Here is a 19345-nt window from a genome sequence, read left to right as displayed (position 1 = left end):
TGATAGTGATATCGTTCCACCTAGAAGGCGGCGAATTGTTCGCATAGATAGCAAAAGAGATAATAGTAGTACGGAAGAAAACACACGGCAACATGACAACGTATCGTCAAGTGAAGAGTGGAAAGATGTTACCGAATTGGACGTTCCTCCAGCCACGATAAATTTTGATTTACACGAAGAAATAGCCGGATCACAAGTCCCGAGTAACATAAAAGAGCCCATAGACTATTTCACATTATATTTTACTGAAGAATTAGTAGACAGCATAATAAAAGAGACAAACGATTATGCCAAAGAAGAAATTGGAAAGAAACAGCTTTCCTGAAAGTCAACTTGGCACAAGGGGTATTCCAGGATTGCGCTACATTTATTCAAGAAATTATTAGAAAGAGTTCCTGATGCAAAAGGATACCACATGTTCACCAACAGGTACTATACCAGCATCCTTTTAATGGAAGAACTGCTAAAGATGAATTGTCATCTTACTGGCACTATAAAGATAAATCGAAAAGGCATACTGACACAAATAAAAAACCCAAAATTTTCAACCAATAAAACAGTTGCATACAGAAAGAATAATACTATGCTTCTTGCGTGGAAAGATAAAAGAATTATTACCATGCTCACCAATTATTATAACACAAACCTACAATCTACCCAGAGAACATTACGCGGTGGACATATCGTAACAGTCAGTAAGCCTGAAATGGTGTTAGAATATACAGCAAATATGGGTGGTGTGGATCGTGCGTATCAATACGCTTCGACATATTGTTTCCTCCGTAAATAGCTCAAATGATGGAGGAAGTTATTTTTGGGGGGGTTGGAAATGTGTGTGATAAACTCAATACATAATGTATCGCATCAAAAAACAAACAAATGATGAAACGCCAATGACACACCACAAGTTTGTCAAGACACTCATTGACCAATTAAAGGGCGATTTTCGTGTATCGAGAACGCATCCATCCACATCTTCTGCGGACAATAGATTAAACAATAAACTACATATTCCCGATGTGGGACAAAGAAAACGGGACTGCATTGTGTGTTCTAACAGGAAAACACCTGGTGGCAGGCGTCAAACCACTTATTACTGTCAAACATGCACTAATCAGCCTGCAATGCATATTGGGGAGTGTTGGTTTTTTTGCAAATATACATTCCTTGATGTGACCCAATTCATATAAAGTCCAATATCATTATAATAAGTTACTTGGTTCCAAAATTATACTAAATAATACGAGGGTCTGTAAATGCACGTTTCTGCCACAAAGTAGCATCGAGTAGCTGGTAGCCAATGTCCAGAATGGTTCGGAGTGCAAAGGGTTAAACTAACTCTGAGATTGCACTTCACACTCATCAAATTGTTGAATATTAACAAAAAGGAAAATAACAGTTGTTAGAGGGACCCTATGAACATAGGCACACTAATGCACTGTGAGTGGAGCTGTGAATTGTTCTAACCAGTTGGCAAAGCATTTGCAATCATATCCCCTCCCATGACTAGTGTGCAATCCTCTGACCCAGCAATGCCTCTATTAGACATATGCTGCAAAAAGATTAAAGATAGAGACAAAGGACTTATATGTGCAAGAACATTTAAAGTCGCACTTTTTTGTTGTAGCAAAATATTGTAAACAGAATGAGTGGGAAATGGCTGACCAAATTACAGAATAGGAATACAATGAAATATTACTGTACTATAAGATATTATGAAAGAGATAGATTTAGAAAAATCTAGGAAGACTTGTATAAACTCATGTAAAGTAAGCAGAACCAGGAAGACAAGCTGCACAGTGAATACAAAAATGTAATGAAAACAATTTAAGAACTCAGATCTAGACAATGACCAAGGAAGACTTCTAAACCCAGATGATGAAAGATCTGACCTACTTCTTGGTAGATTCACCATGAACTATAGATGAAGAATGTGGCATACATCTTAAGATAGTACCAGTATGTGAATTTGCTTTATTTTGAATTTGCTGTACTTATATGTCACAGGAGATAGTTTGGGGAAGGAGTAATAATGCAAAAATAAAAGAATATCAATGGAACATTTAAAAATAAAAGAGCACAGAAGGTATTTTAGAACAGGCCACAGACAAGCAAGAAAGTTTAAGGAAGTTTATTTTTTTAAGCTTTTAAATATATTTTGTCTCACAACAAAAATTTTTATTTTTATTCCGAACTTAAGAAATAAAACGATCATTTCCATAACAGTAGATTTTTTTAAAAAGATGATTGCACATGAAATTGTATCTGTTATATATGACCTATTATTCTTTTTAAACATATAATAAAGTTATCATATAACTTTTTTCCCACTCCTGCCCTAAGGAGCCCTAGACATAGCCACCATTAGACACAAATACTTATATATGTATATGTGTATACATTTGTGTGTATATATATATGTAAAACCATTCTATATATATACTTCTGTTTATCAGTTCTTTCTATGGATGCAGATAGTATCTTCCTTCATAGGTACTTTTTAGTTAATTTGGATATTTATTAATAGTCAGAATGACTTATTCACTCAAAGTTGTTCTTAAAACAATATTGCTGTTACTGTATACAATGTTCTCTTGGTTCTGCTCATTTCACTTTTCATTATTTCTTGCAAGTCTATCCATTTTTTAAAGATCATCAGGCTCATCATTTCCTTTTTTCTTTTTAGGCTCATCATTTCTTATAGCACAGTAGTATTCCATCACAATTATATACCATAACTTGTTCAGCTATTCCACAGTTGACAAGCATCCTCACAATTTCCAGTTCTTTGCCACCACACAGAGAGCTGCTATGAATATTTTAGAACATATAGGTTCTTTTCCTTTTTCCCTAACCATCTTGGGAAACAGACCTAGTATTGATATTATTGGGTTAAATGGTATAGGCAATTTAATAAATCTTTGGGCATAATTCCAGATTACTCTTCCAAATGGTTAGATTATTTCACAGTTCCACCAATAGTGAATTAGTGTCTCAGTTTGTTTATACCCCCTCCAACATTTATCACTTTCCATTTCAATCATTTTAGCCAATCTGATAAGTGTAAAATGATAGTATTAGGTTACAATTTTATGTACAAAATACACAATAAAAAGGCTGTTTGAAGGAAGCTTTCTCTTCTCCTCTACTCTACATCTCAGCTCCCTGATACTTCCCTTCATTCTCTTGTCCACCTGTTCATCACTGCAGTCTCTGATGAAGAGGTTGTCTTTTTACTTGCCAAAGTTAACCCCTTTACACATACCTTTAATAACATCACCCCATCTTCTAAAGGAACTTCCCCCATAATAGCTAGTCTTTCTCCCTTTTCTTCAATATTTCCCTACCTTCCTTTCCTTTTGCTTACAGACATGACCAAGTATCGTCATCCTTAAAAAAAAAACACACCTTTCTAGACCCTATAATTTCTTCAAAGTATCATCCTATATTATCCTCCCTTTCTCAATGAAATTATTAGAAAACATCATCCAAATGTTCTGTCTTCACTTCTTCCCCTCTTACTCTCTTCTCAACACTTTGCAATCTGACTTCTAACAACCTTATTCAACTAAAGTTGCTTTCTCAAAATTACCAATGATCTCATAAATGCCAAATCTGATGGTCTTTTCTCAGTCCTTATCCTTCTTAGGCTTCAGCAATTGATGCTGTTTAATCACCCTCTCTTCCTGGACAACTCTCCTCTAGATTTTTATAACATTGATCTCTCTTGATTTTCACTCTACCTGTCTGAACCTTCTCAGTTTGCTTTGATGGTTCCTTAAAAAAAAAATAGAATTGTCCAAATGGGGAAAAAATCTACTGAAGAAAACAACTCCTTTGAAAGCAGAATTGGCCAGGTAGAGCCAAGCTGGCAGAATAAAGGCAAGGACTTGCCTGAGCTCTCCCTCAAATCCCTCCAAAGATATTTAAATAATGACTCTAAACAAAAAGACAGCGAAATAATTTTGCCTCCCAAGACAGCTTAGTAGGTCAGCAGGAAAGGTCTCTTGCACTAGGGTGAGAGAGGAGTTCAGACCTGCGCAGGTTGTACCAGCACAACCCCAGCCCCAGAAAACTAGGAACAGGCCTTGGGGCAACTAAATCAATGGTATCTGTGGTGGTTTCCACACCTCTGAGCGCACAAACACTAAATGCAACTTAAGGTCAGCAGGAAAGATTTCTTGCACCAGGGTGAGAGTGGAGCACAGTCCCTCACAAGCTGTACCAGTACAGGCCCAGCCCCAACAAACCAGAAGCAGGTCTTGGGAGCCACTGAATCAGCAGTGGCAGTGGCTGCTTCCAGAACTCTCAGCCGACAGACAGTAAGGGGATCAAACAACTAGTCAGAAGGAGATTGCAGGGATCTCTTTGATAACCCTGAGGCAGAACTCTGTTGCTTTAACCATACTCTGATGCAGTTCTGGGTGGCAGTCCCAAGGCAAGAAGGAGCACTAGCATATCAGAGCTTTCCGCCACAATGGAGCAGACACCCTTCTCACAGTTCCAGGTCAGAAAAGAGTGCTTGTGGTCACTCACAGACAAGACCACAGTCCCTAGATTAGTAAACTCCTCTCCTTAGAGAAAACTTACTGGTCCCTGGAAGTATCTCTGAAAACAGTTGCACAAAATCCCTGAAGTTTGAGACAGTGTGTCCTCCACCCTGGAAGCAGAGCCCTACTTTAGCATAGAGTTAAAACTCAAGTAGTAGGCTGGGAATATGAGCAAACAACAGAAAAAAGGTCTGACCATAGAAAGTTATTATGGTGACAAGGAAGCTCAAAACACAAACTTGGAAGAAGACAACAAAGCCAAAGCTCCTACATCTAAAGCCTCTAAGAAAAATATGAATTTGTCTCAAGCCATGGAAGAGCTCAAAAAGTATATTGAAATCAAGTAAGAGAGGTGGAGGGAAAATTGGGAAGAGATGAGAGTGATGCAAGAAAATCATGAAAAAATGAGTCAACAGCTTGGTAAATGAAACAAAAAAATATTGCTGAAGAAAATAACACCTTAAAAAAAAAGACTGAGTCAAATGGTAATAAAAGAGGTACAAAGAGCCAGTGAGGAAAAGAATGCCTTAAAAAGCAGAACTGACCAAATGGAAAAAGAGGCACAAAAATTCACTGATAAAATAGCTCCTTAAAAAGTGGAATTGGTCAAATGGAAAAGGAGGTTTTAGAGCTCACTGAAGAAAATAACTTAAAAATTACAACTGAATAAATGGAAGCTTATGACTTTACAAGAAATCAAAAAATTATAGAACACCAAAGGAACAAAAAAATAGAAGACAATGTAAAATATCTCATTGGAAAAACAACTCACCTGAAAAATAGATCCAGGAGAGATAATTTTAAAATTATTGGACTACCTGAAAGACATTATCAAAAAAAGAGCCTAGACATAATCTTTCAAGAAATTATCAAGGAAAACTGCCCTGATATTCTAGAACCAGAAGATAAAATAGAAATTGAAGGAATCCACCAATCACCTCCTGAAAGACATCCCAAAATGAAAACTCCCAAGAACATTTTAGCTAAATTTCAGAGCTCCCAGATCAAAGAGAAAATATTACAAACATCCAGAAAAAGAAACCATTCAAGTATCGTGAAACCACAGTAAGAATAACACAAGATTTAGCACCTTCTACACTAAAGGAATGGCAGATTTGGAATATGACATTCTGGAGGGCAAACAAGCTAGGATTACAACCAAGAATCACCTATCCAGCAAAATTGAGTATAGTGCTGCAGGGGAAAAATTGGATGTTCAATGAAGTAGAGGATTTTCAAGCATTCTTGATGAAAAGACCAGATGGCTGAATAGAAATTTTGACCTTCAAATACAAGCCTCAAGAGAAGCATAAAAAGGTAAACAGGAAAGGGAAATCATAAGGGATTTAATAAAGTTAAACTTTACATTCCTACATGGGAAAATGATACTTATAAGAACTTTCTCCTTATTATGGCAGATAGGAGTATATGTAGACAGAGTGCAACAAGTGTGAGTTGTGTATGAAGGGATGATACCAAAAATATAAAATTAAGGGGTGAGAGGGGAGAAAAGGAAAGAGAGAGGTACAATGGGGTAAATTATCACATAATAGAGGCAATAAAAACTTTTACAGTGGAGGAGAAAGGGTGAGGAAAAGGGGGAGTGAGTGAACCTTATTGGAAATGCTTCTAGTTTATTCCCATTGCATATCATGCTTGCTAATGGTTTTAGTTGGATGTTACTTATCCTTTTAAGGAAGGTTCCATTTATTCCTATGCCCTAGTGTCTTTAAGAGGAATGGGTGTTGTATTTTGTCAAAAGCTTTTTCTGCATCTATTGAAGTAGTCATATAGTTTCTGTTAGTTTTGTGGTTGATTTGATCAATTATGCTGATAGTTTTCCTAATACTGAACTAGCCATGCATTCCTTGTATAAATTCTACATGACATACTGCCTTTTGATAAAGGCATTCTGGTTCTCAATTATCCTCACTTCACTTTCCAAATGTTTGCAAACAAACTATCCTGTTATTAACATATTCTACTGTTTTTATAGGACAAGCTCACTTATTTAGTTTGAAAATTCCACCACCTTCTCTTCTTTTGAAAACCAGGATATTTTTCTCTTCTGTTCTCTTCATTTATTTAAGATCCCTCATAGTGCTCAATAATCATATATGCCAAGTTCTCTTAATACCAAGAAATATTCTCCATCCAGGCTCAGTGAACTGATGCCACTAACCATTATGCTACTCTCTTTTAGCATCTTTTCATTTATTTTAAGTGCCAACTCCTTTTAAACCCTTTTTGTCCTAACATCCCTCCTATAAATGACCTTGTCCTTAGTAGAGAGTGCATAAACAAATTAAGAGCTGATTATTTCTGCTTTCTGTTATTCATTACAGTTGCTCCTATTCACAGGGAACTAATCTAGCCTCACAATATTGGAAGATCACAGAATCCCAGGGTTGGAAGGGATATTTAAAAACCACACAGATCAAACCATATCTGGACAAGAATCTCTTTTCCAGAACAGGACAAATACTTTGTGTAGTATTTTATCACTTGATCTATGATGTAACAAGGAGAACTTTTCTCCTACCAAATAAGAAGTCTTGAGATTTTTCACCTTGGGGGCAAAGAGTATTCCTAATGCCTAGCTTTTTTTGCAGCTGCTATCTAAAAACAACTTGTGTAGCTGAGAAAGTGCCCTCTGCTGGAAGTTCCAAGAGAAGAGGAAGTAGCCAGGGTAAATAAACCATGTTCCTGGAGCTGCTAGGGACAGAAAAAGGGAAAAAAGATAATCAGAGAGAAGAATTTGCATATTTAAAATTATAAATGTAATCTGTCCCACCCCCTAGTATGAGTCCCTGGAAACACTGCACAGGGTCAAGTGACCCTTTATTCCAAATCCCATCTAGTGAGCCCACACACATTGTTTATCTTTTGCCAGACAAGGTTGAAGAAAATGCTGTAAAATAGAATAAAGGGCAAGTAAATAAAAAGGAACATCCCCCACATACACAGAGGCACACTAAATCACAGATTCCCTCACTGATGGTGGCAGAGAGAACCAGCTGGGTCCCCTTTGGTTGCAGATCTACTTCCTCAAATAGCCCCCAAGGTCATCTGCAGCTCTAATGACCCTATCCATGGAACCACTTTTTCTGTCTGATCTCCCCTGGGTAGCCCTCCTTGTTGTTTGCTGAGCTCCTGCTGCCATCTCCTGGTCTCCTATATGATTACAATTCCTGTACTTTTCCTTCTCTAAATGGGAGTGCTTCTTTTGGTCAGTGAAGCCAGACTTCAGCACTATATCAATCTTTGGACAGTAGGCCACACTTGTCCAAATAAGGGAGATTCCCCTTAAATCAAACCTGTGTTTTGAACTCCTTTGCTTCTACTTTAGCAGCAGTTTCACCATGCCAGCCTGCTAGCAGATTTGGAGTACATTATTTTCAACTCCCATAATGCCTTGCTAACAAATACCAAAACCCTGCAAATTTCCCAGGGTTCTACTTAATCTTAGAAAGACTGGAGAAGGCATTGTGGTTCTAATGGTCTTTCTCCTATATTCCTACAAGTAACTGGGATCCACATAACATCTTTGGGAAAGGGGTGCTTACTAAAATGTTCTGCATGGGATTCCATTTTGTTTCCAATTGTTCTGCTTTATTTTCTTTCAATAAAATTTGCCTTCTTTAATATTGCAAAATATATGCTAAGGGTATTGGTGTCAGTACATAGAATGATCTAGTAGTGATTTTCCCATATATTCTTGGTCATTATGCAAAAGAAGTAAAAAGTTATCCAAAGTATACCTGTACCCTTATTTTCTCTGACACAGGACATGATTTAATGCTTATAGAAATTTCTAACTAAGCTTGTAGAAATTGAGAATAAAATGGAAGTCTTCAAAATTTCCAAGATTTATAGTGCTATTTAAAACTCATTCTTTATATATGTAACAACAGGCTACACTAACCCATCAGAGAGAGGGAGAGAGAGAGAGAGACAGACAGACAGAGAGAGAAGGGGGAGACAGGATATATATAGTAAATTAAACACTCCAAATTAGATTTCTCAAGTGAGTTTTTATACATTTATGATTTAGAAAATACATAATTTTCTTGTGTCTACTGATTCAAATCTCAGTCCTTGAAAGTTTTACCACATATAGATCATAGACTTCAAGCTGGAAGGGATCTTAAGAGGTCATCTCATTTTACAGATGAGGAAACTGAGACCCCAAGAGTGACTTGTCCAAGGACACACAAGTAGTAACAGAGGTAGGAGTTGAACCCTAGTCCTTTAGTTTCAAACATAATCTTCTTGCCATTGTCACCTAGTGAAGAAGTGTCCTCACCCAGCAGGTCCCGATTCCCTAACTCTAACCCCTGGGAACAAGAACTGGCTTTATTTACTCTTTTAGAAAAAAAAAAACGAATGCATTTTAAATATTTTAAAATAAAATATGAAATAACCAGGCATTTAAAACTATTGTATGTCTAATTTGTAAAAAGTTTACTTTTTAAATTTGTATTTCACTTTTTGCACACTGAACAAAGGAGACAAAATTTTCCAAATTTTTTTTCCACTTCTAGATGAGGTACTTAAAATGAGCAATAGAGGGCTTAGAAATTCATTAGTTATCCTATTACAAATATAGTACAACACAAATTATTCATAATGATCAAACACTCAAAATATTCACATGGATCTTATGATCTGATGGTTGTAGGCATTTACTCTAACAATGTAAAAACCCAACCCTTCCATGTCTGCCTATTTTATGTGGCTTATGTCTATGTCCTCTCCTAAGTTTGACACAGGAGATTCACTCAAGCTACTGGGATACATTCCTAATTTTCTCTTGTCATCATGAGAACCCAAATGAAACACAAATGCAATATTGATTATCACTTATTCTTGCTGCATGAGTAGCCCATCTTTTTCACTCATATTTAACATTTATGACATCCCTTATTCCTCCTTTTTTCAGTAGTTCCCTTTGGGAGGAAAAAAAGCATTTCATTCTACTAATGCCCACTAAGCAAATTCTCATTAACCTCTGGGAGAAAACGATTTTGGGGTTTTTGGAGGCTATTATGTCTGATGCCTTGCAGTTATTTAGCAATTCATGTGCAAATTTAGAATCTTCCTGAATTAATAGCAGAATTGAATATAGGGTTTCATGGTACACATAGCTTGCTGTTACTGTGCCTGTAACAATACTTACCTGGACAGTACAAAAACTTTATAATACTAGATAAATGGTTTTCTTGTATTGCACTGGATTTTCAGTTTGTTATGGTTCCTAAGCACATAGGTGGTATCCTTGTTGAGTTGCTGTAGCCTTTTAAAGCCCCTAATAAATGCTTTTGGCATTCTAGAGATTATCTGCTTATTTTTCATATCACTAAGTTGAGTAAGAGTTAATAAACTTGTAGAGATTTTGATTGTATTTAAATAAGTGAAATTAAGTTCATTTCTCTGGTAACTTTTAAATATATATGATGTAACATATACATGTTTGTTGATTGAAATGTATTTGTATTCCTAAAAATATTTAAAGAAGAGAGGAAATTAGTCCCATTCTATTCATGCAAATCCAATGAGAATCTTCTGTCTCTGTTACCTCTTATTTGACGTTTTGGTATATAAAGTAATTGGTGTATTAGCCTTCAAAACTCATAAGTAGTTGTTAGGGAGACAAAAAGCTATAAAAACATAGCAAATATACCACTTATATACTAAAAAGGTACAAAGCTGTCATAGGGCATTGAAAATCTATAACAATACAACAATGATATTCGTCATGTGCTGTTGTAAGGTAAATGTTCTTGCATTGGCTCAATTAAATATCATGGAGTTACAGTCATAACAATAGCAGGGTTCATATAATAAATTTACCTAAAATCAGCTTATCTACACAAACTTCTCTGCAATAAAATGTGAGTACAGGGTTCTTTTTGTGTGTTTATATACATACTTTTTGAATACCCCTGACTGAAACGATATGTGTATCTCTATATTAATTGATGTTGCCCCTCCCTCTACTCCCAGTGCCCTAAAACAATAAAAAGTATACATGGAAATTTGAGACATAGTTACTGTTTTGAACAGTAGATGGTAAACTGATACTTAAGTTTTCTGACTTCAGTAAGCAATCCAATAAAACAAAGTACAGCCTTTTGATTCATGCCTTCCTCCCCAACTCCAACTACCCCCAATCCCTATTTGGGCAGAAGTCCTTTGACCCTTAAGGAGGCAAAAACAAGCAGCATCTTCTCCATTTGAATTATGACTATGACCTCTTCATGTGGGCTATTGTCTGACTCCATATTTGTATTTTGCATAAATACCTCTAGTTAGTGGGAAGCCACACCTTCCCAAGGGAGTTTATTCCACTTTGGGATAGCTCAGATTATTAGGAAATTTTTCCTTATGTCAGACCTAAATGTTTCTTCTTTGCCACCTTCCATTCCTAATTCTGCCTTCTGAAATTGAGCAAAATAGACCAATGTCACATAGCAATTCTTCAAAACTTGAAGGCAGCTGTCCTATACCTGCTGTCTTCTTCCCATCATCTGCACTCTTTGAATTGGACTCTACCATGCTCCTGTGATGGGTACCTTCTTCTTTTCATTCCCTCACCCTTTTCAGTTTCCTTTTATGTAGCATTCCCCCAATTCTATTTTAGGTTCTTAAGAATGGGGATTGTTTTTTCCCTTTCTTTAGGATTAGATTATTTAGTTTCCAAGTAATTTTTAATCTATACTTTCACAGACCTTTATTCAATGTAATTTTTATTGCATTATGGTCTGGAAAAGGTGCATTTAATATTTCTACTTTTCTGCATTTGTGAGTTTTTTATGTCCTAATCCATGGTTTATTTTTGTGAAAATGCCATGTACAGCTGAAAAAAAAGGTGTATTAATTTCTATTACCATTCAATTTTCTCCAGAGGTCTATCATATCTAACCTTTCTAAAATTCTAATTTTAAGAAGGGATATAATGGTATCTTGTTTTGCTCCCACAAGTTACTGCGAGATGATCAGTAGCTATGGGGAAACTCTTGTTTATCTTACTTTACTAAAACCCTGGTCCTCCAGGAACTATGTCTATGGCCAGAGGGAACTAGAAAGGTGGGGGTATGGAACACAGCTCTGAATTTAGAAGAGGTCAGGTACTGGTCAGGTCTCAAGTATCCCCACTACCATGCCTCTGTAATCTACATATAATCTGCATATATTAAAGGAATGTAGAATAGATAGAAGGAAATAAAGTGAGGAATATGAGGAATTTGACTAACCTTTGAAAAATTTAACTATATATATGATGTAGAATATATGTAAAGAAGGAAATAAAGTAAGGAATTTAACTAACCCTAAGTCTACCAGGAAATACAAAACTTGTAGATCCTCACTCCTAGGTCAGTGTGAGTGTGGGTGTGTCCCTAGTGAGTACCACACCTGCTTCCTTCCTGGAAGCATAAAGACCTTCTCTGAGTTCTTTCAGTGAGAAGGGGTTTGTCATTTTAAGGGGTACATCATGTGGATCTTCCTAAGGTTCCTCAAAATAAAGGAATTATTGGGTACCAGAAGCTTGTTCCAGGCTAACTCCCTGACCCTACCTGGAAGTCCTGTGATTCCCATAGCCACATTAAGAAATATCCCACATGAATCTTCCTAAGGGCCCAAGGGAGCAGTGAACCTAACCCTGCCTGGGAAGTCTTGTGAACCCCAAAAGTGTTTCTCAAATATTTATCTCCTTAATTTCTTACTTATTAGATTTATCTAGCTCCAAGAAGGGAAAGTTGAGGTCCCCCACTAGTTTAGTTTTACTGTTAACTCATCCTGTAACTCATTTAACTTGTCCTTTAAGAATATGGATTATGTCATTTGGTGCATATATGTTTATTGATGATATTACTTCATTGTCTATGGTATCTTTTAGGAAGATGTAGTTGTCTTACTTAACCCTTTTAGTTCAATTTATTTTTGCTTTGTTGAAGAACATGAATACTACCTCTGCATTTTTTATTTTAGCTGAAGCATATTTGATTCTGCTCCAGCTCCATTTCTTAACGCTGTGTGTGTGTTTCAAGTGTGTTTCTTGTAAACAGTATATTGCTGGATTCTCATTTCTAATACATTCTGCTATCTGTTTCTGCTTTATGGGTAAGTTGATCCCATTCACATTCAAGTTATGATTACTAACTATGCATTTCCCTCCATTCTATTTTCTCCTGTTTATCTTTTATTACCCTGTTTCTCCACAAAAGTCTGTTTTGCTTCCAACTACTTAATCCATTCTTCCCTTAATCCATCCTATCTTTTATCACATGCCCTACATACTTTCTCTTAACCCCTTCTCTTCCTATTTCCCTGCTGGATAAGATAAATATCTATACTCAAGTCAGTATATATAGTCAATCCTCAACATTGACATATTTAACTTTCACTACTTCAAGTATTTACATGATTTCATTAGTAACCTCATTTTCACCTTCACATTGACAACCACACACATTTGCACCTATGAGCAGTAGAGAAAAAAATGAGGCATGATGTATGCAAATTTGTGGAGTGGTTGGTATTCTATTAGGCATTTCACTGGTCTTATTTAACCTACCATTATATAGAGGTCTCTGTGCATTTGTTGCATATTTTCACTATTTGCCTCCAAAACTCAAGTTTCGTGTTGTATTATAACCCCCAAATAGGGTGCAAGTTCTTTGGACTCTAAGGTGATGTGTGGACCTCACCAATCTAGGTGTTTTCCAACTGCAGCAACTAAAGTCCCAGCAACTTCTCCCTTGGTTTTCAGAAGGCAGCCAAGGCAGAAAGATTTATAGTAGTATAGTATGCAATACAATGCCCTGATATAGTGAAAGATAAGATTCAGATTAAAAAAAGTTTTGGTTTTAAGGATTTTATTTGATATAGTACTTATAGTACTGTAGATTTCATGTGTTATGAAAAATGAATGAGATCTTTTTTTAAGTTAAGATGTTAGCACAAAAGATCACAGAATTCTAGGGAAACACTAGCAGGAAAAATGTTTAGTATGTTAGCAATTTTATTTTGCTTACAAAATTTTATGAGTTATTGTGTTAGGGAAAGTGCATATTATCTGAATTAATGTTTTGTTATAAATAGTTGTGAACAAAAAATTTATTTTCAGCAATCTCTAGCAAAATATTACAGTTTTTGTTGGTGATGGTGACCTAATCCTTATTTTCCTTAGGTTCAATATATCAACATTCACTTTTTTACTTTTGTCCCATTTTCTAGGAATGTTACCCCCTCCACTATAAAAGTGCTTCCCTGCATACCTCTTTTATGTAAGACAAATTTCTTCATTCTTTCTCTCCCTTTCTCCTTTTCCCAGTGCAGTCTTTTTGCTTATCCATCCATTCTTTTAATTCATTCTAATATAATTGGCTCACTCCTGTGTCCTCTGTCTAAATAGAGTCCTTTTAAATCCCCTAATAATAAGAAAGTTGTTATGAGTTACAAGTATCATTTTCCCATTTAGGAATGTAAACATTTTAACATCATAGAGTCCCTTATAGTTTCTTTTATGCCTCTCTTGAGTCTTACATTTGAAAGTCAATTTTTTATCCATCTCTGGTCTTTGCATCAAGAATGCTTGAAGATTCTGTTTCATTAAATGACCGATTTTTCTCCTAAAGGTTTGTATTCATTTTTGCTTGGTAGGTTGTTTTTCAATTATAATATTAACTCCCTTGCTAATATTATATCCCAAGCTCTCTGCTACTTTAATGTCATAGCTGTTAAATCTTGTGTGACCTTAAGTGTGGTTTCATGATATTTGGTTTGAAGTATTTTCTCTGTGACATGGGAGATTTTGGTTCTAATGTTCCTGGGAGTTTTCATTTTGGGATGTCTATCAGGAGGAGATAAGTAGAATCTTTCTATTTCTATTTTACCCTCTGTTTCTAGAATATCAAGACAGTTTCTCTTATAATTCTTGAAACATGATTCTAGACTCATTTTTGATCATTGCTTTCAGGTAGTCCAAATTCTTTTAATCTATTTCTGGGTCAGTTGTTTTTGATGAGATCATTCACAATTTCTTCTGGACTTTTTTGTTCATTCTTTTTTGTTTGTTTTGAGGTTTTGGGCTTTTTGGAGGGGGAGGGCAGGGCAATTGGGGTTATGTGACTTGCCCAAGGTCACACAACTAGTGTTAAGTTTCTGAGGCTGTAACTCAGGTCCTCCTGACTGCAGGGCCAGTGCTTTATTCACTGCGCCACCTTGCCACCCCTTTTTTGTTCATTCTTTTGACTTTGTTTTATTGTTTTTTGATGTCTCACAGACTTATCAGCTTCTATATGCCCAATTCCAATTTTTCGGGAATTATTTTCTTCAGTTCTTTTTACATTTGACCAATTCCATTCTTTAAGGTTTTATTTTCTTCAGTATTTTTGTACCTCTTTTACCTAGCAATTGTTTTTTCATAATTTTCTTGCATTGATCTCATTTTCCCAATTTTTCCTCTTCCACTCTTATTTGATTTCATAGAAAATGGTTTAGCTCTTCCAGGGATCCTTGTTGGGTTTGTGTCCAATTTACATTTTTCTTTGAGGCTTTGCTTGTAAAGCTTTTTTTGACATCATCTCTGAGTTTGTTTTGATGTTCCCTGTCTCCATGGCAGATTTTTGTGGTCAGTTTCTTTTCTTGAAGTTTGCTAATTTCTCTAGTTTGTTTCTTGATTTTGAACTTTATATCAAAGTTGGGTTTTGCTCCAGAAGACGCATGATGGAAAAAGATGTCTATATTCAGAGAAAGAACTAGAAAGAGCTAGAGAGAACAGAGTTTGAATGCAGACCAAAGCAAACCACCTGCTCTTTTTCTTGCTTGGTTTTGCTTCTTCTTTCCCATTGTTCATCCCATCAGTCACAATCCTTCTTCACAACCTGACTAATGTCTAATGTTGAAACTATTTGCAGATCCTGTACTTGATTCCATACTGCCATGTAGGGGGTAGGGAGGAGGAGGGGGAGAAAATTTGAAACTCAAGGGAATGTGGAACTGAATCTTGTAAAGTAAAAGTAAACAAAAAAAATTAATAAAGACAAAAATAATTAAGTTGGGTTTTGTTCCTGGGGTGGTGGGGGTGGGGGGGAGGGGTTGACACTATCCCAAGCTTCAAGCTTTTTCATACTGTTGTTTTTTAGAGCTAGTTCTAAGGGTTTGAAAGTCTTGGGTGCTTCCATGATGGTGTGAACTGGAGAGTTGTGGTCATTGTGCTCCTGGTCTGCATTCTGGTTCTTACCGAGGAAGGGTCCCTAAAGTCCTTTGCAACCACAAGTACTACTGCTCTTTGTTCCCTTGGGACCAAAAGCAATATCGTTTCTCATGGGTCCTGCTCCTTTTCACCATGGAACTGTGACCTGGAAGTGGGTATGGGCAATGGAATTGCCAAACAGAGCCCATTGCTATTACAGGGGCCCTCTGTTGCCTCTTTCTGATCAGTTGTCAAATTTCCTTACCTCTTATTGTCTCTTCAAAAACCGAGTTTTCTTAAGCTGCTTCTGTTGTTGCCTCCAGGGCCCACAACTGGTGTCATCCCCACATGTACTACAAGCTAGCTCCCTCTTTAGTGTCACAGGCCTTTCCTTCCAACCTCCTAAGTTATCTTAGGAAAAATGTCTCTGATGTTTTGTTGGCTCTGCCACTCCAGAATTCTATTTGAGGCATTATTTTTAAAGTTGTTTGGAGGGGAATGTTGGGAGAGCTTGGCTGTAGCACTTCCTTTACTCTGCCATCTTAGCTCCACCTCCTTTCTTCTTCTCATTTGTATCCCCAGCTCTTAGCATAATGCTTGGCATATAATAGGTACTTAATAAATGTTGATTGAGGGGCAGGCTAGGTGGTGCAGTGATTAAGAGTGCTGGCCTCAAGTTGGGAGGACACAGGATTGGTTCTAGCCTCAGATACTTAACACACACACACACACACACACACACACACACACACACACAAAACTGGAGTGTAACTTTGGGAAAGTTACTTAACCCCAATTGCTTTTAAAAAAAAAAAAAACGTTGATTGAATTAAATTTAAATTCTCTAGGCTAAACATCCTACCTCCTTCAAATGGTACTCGTATGTCTTTGTCTTAAAAACACTTCACCATCACAGGTGCCTTCCTCCATACACCCTAGAGCTTATCAAGTGACCTGAACTTGACATAATATTCCAGATGTGGTATGACCAAAGAAGAACACAGTGAAAGTATTACTTCCGTAGTCCAAAACACTATGCCTCTCTTCATGTACTTTGTTTTAGCTTTCTGGCTGCCATGTTATACTGTTGACTCATACTGAGTTTTTAGTCCACTAAAATGTTTTTTTCAAGTGAACTGTTTTTCAGTCACACTTTTCCTCTTCCTCTCCTCTGTACCTTGGAAATTGACTCTTTTTTTAACACAAATGAAAGACTTTATATCAATCCTTACTAAATTTTATTTTCTTAAATTCAGTCCAGCATTCCAGCTTATTGTTAGTTTTGATGATCCTGATATTGTCATCTAATATATTAGCTATCTCTACCAGTTTCATATCATCTTCAAAGTTGATAAGCATGCCATCTATACTTCTATCCAACACTGAATGAAAATGACTTTCTTACCTAAGTTCAAATCTGGCTTCAGACACTTAACACTTTAGTAGCCGTGTGACCTTGGGCAAGTTACTTAATCCCAATTGCCCTGCCTTCCCCCCTCAAAAAAAAAAAAAAAAGAAAAAAAGACTTTCTTTCTTTACTCTTCATAAGTTATCACTGGCACATGTTTAAGGCAATAAAATAAGTCCTTAAATGCTTGTTCATGGTTATTTCAATGATTTCCAAATGGTATGAAAGGGTTTATTTTGTCCCTTTTTGTCTAATTTTGGTCCTTGACAAACATATGCTCACAGATGCAATCACTGAGAGGTTTAATGATTGAATAATTATTCAGCCACCTCCAATGATAGTAAATTAACCTTATGAATGTCATCTCTCAAATAATTCTTCAAATGAGGTCAGATGAGGAGTATTTATCTCTTCTCAGGATTTATATTCCTTATTGAGATACTCTGTGATGTATAATTGATATAATATTGCTTGCCTTCTCAAAGGATAGGGGAGGGGCAGGAGGGAAGGAGAGAATTTGGAACCTGAAATCTAAAAAAGAGTTAAAAATAATTAATTCTAATTTTTTTAAAAAAGAGAAATACTCTGTGACCCATGTGCTTAATGGAGGTTTTACTGAACTGGGTCTTGTCAGCTGACAGCTTCAGACTAACAGCTTTGTTCTCCTGTGTCCAAACTGATGAACTCATCCAGACTGATTACCACTTCCAGGTAGTTCATGTCATCATGCACTTTTTTGGTGAGCTATGAAAAAGTACTGGGATAGGTTTGACTGCTGACCACCAAGATGGCAGAGTATCAGGAATAAGTACAGCTGAGCTCTCCCCAACTACTCTGCAAAGATCTTAACAAAAACAAAGGTACTAGACTGAGTGGTAGACATCATCATGGTGCACAAATAGAAAACTATAAAAGCAAAAAGGAAAGAATAAGGGGAATAGACAACACTAGAAACTTACTTTTATCTGAATTGGTGAAGGGAGGGAAGAATATACAAATAGTTGCATGCAGAAATATATTTTATTCAATAGGGGAAAAGGAAGGAAAAGAGAGGGAGGGCTTCTAAGAAGGTGGGTAGATTAAGGGAGAGATTAGTTCCAAGCAAAATAAACTCTAACTATGGAGGATAGACTAAAAAGAGTTTTATAATTAAGAAAGGACAGAAGCCTGTTATTGGACTTTCGAGTGGATAAAACACAAGAGACACAGGGGAAAAGAAGCATATTGTACCAGATCTAGAGCACTGGAGTTGAGTACACTTCTTCTATATAAAAAGGAAGTGGTAAGTGAAGAGAAGAAGTATAGGAGAATAGAATGGAGGGAAATAGATGATTAATGATCATTACAATGTATGTAAACAGTATAAACTCACCCATAAAACAAAAAGTGATAGTAGATTGAATTAAAATAGAATCCAACAAGAAAGGATTTACAAGAAACACATTTAAAACAAAGATTCACACAGAATTAAAATAGGCACCTGGAGTAAAATTCATTGTTTTAGCTGAAGCAAAAAGTATTGTGACCCAGAAATCCTTTGCAACATGCATTAAAATGGTAGAATCCCACAGGACAAATTAAAGACTCCTTTTCCTTACCTTTTTCTGCCATGGAGACTTGATCACATTTACTCTACAAGTCCAACACTGAAAACTAATGGTTGTTTATCAGACAATCTAGTATATCTTGTACTTTTAAGCATAAAAGTTACCGATTTACCTTAGTTCTTTCTCGAAGTCTAGTATCCATACACATGCAGATCTTCTCACTCTTCTATTACTACAACTATGGGAGAGATATGGGGATTCTAGCACTTCATGGTACCATTGAATAAGATCAAGATCCTGTAGTCCTCCATCCTTCATAAGGCAACTTTCAGAGACAGTTATCCCCAAATAGGGAATTGTTGAGTTAAATTCTGTGTGCTACTCCTTTGGCACAGCCTGCATCCCAAAGTGAAAACAAACCGATTCTCAAGACACATTTTCTTTTCAGATGATCTTCATATTCCTCAGCCATTCAAGAGGTTCCTAAGTTAAACTTCTCTGCACCTCCTTGAGCTGGAAGGTTGGTTTACTTCTTTTATTCTCTATGCCCAGAATGCCTTCTCTGCTTGTACATATCTATGTTTGTATCATAGATTGGGTGTTCAGATGCTAACCTCCAGCTTGGGATCTGTGATACTCT

This window comes from Petaurus breviceps, unplaced genomic scaffold (assembly GCF_028583685.1).
Source record: "Petaurus breviceps papuanus isolate PSGF00001 unplaced genomic scaffold, PetGlider_PUasm1.0 179, whole genome shotgun sequence".
Lineage (NCBI taxonomy): Eukaryota > Metazoa > Chordata > Mammalia > Diprotodontia > Petauridae > Petaurus > Petaurus breviceps.
The sequence above is the reverse complement of the archived record's forward strand: the minus strand, read 5'-3'. Positions refer to the sequence as shown.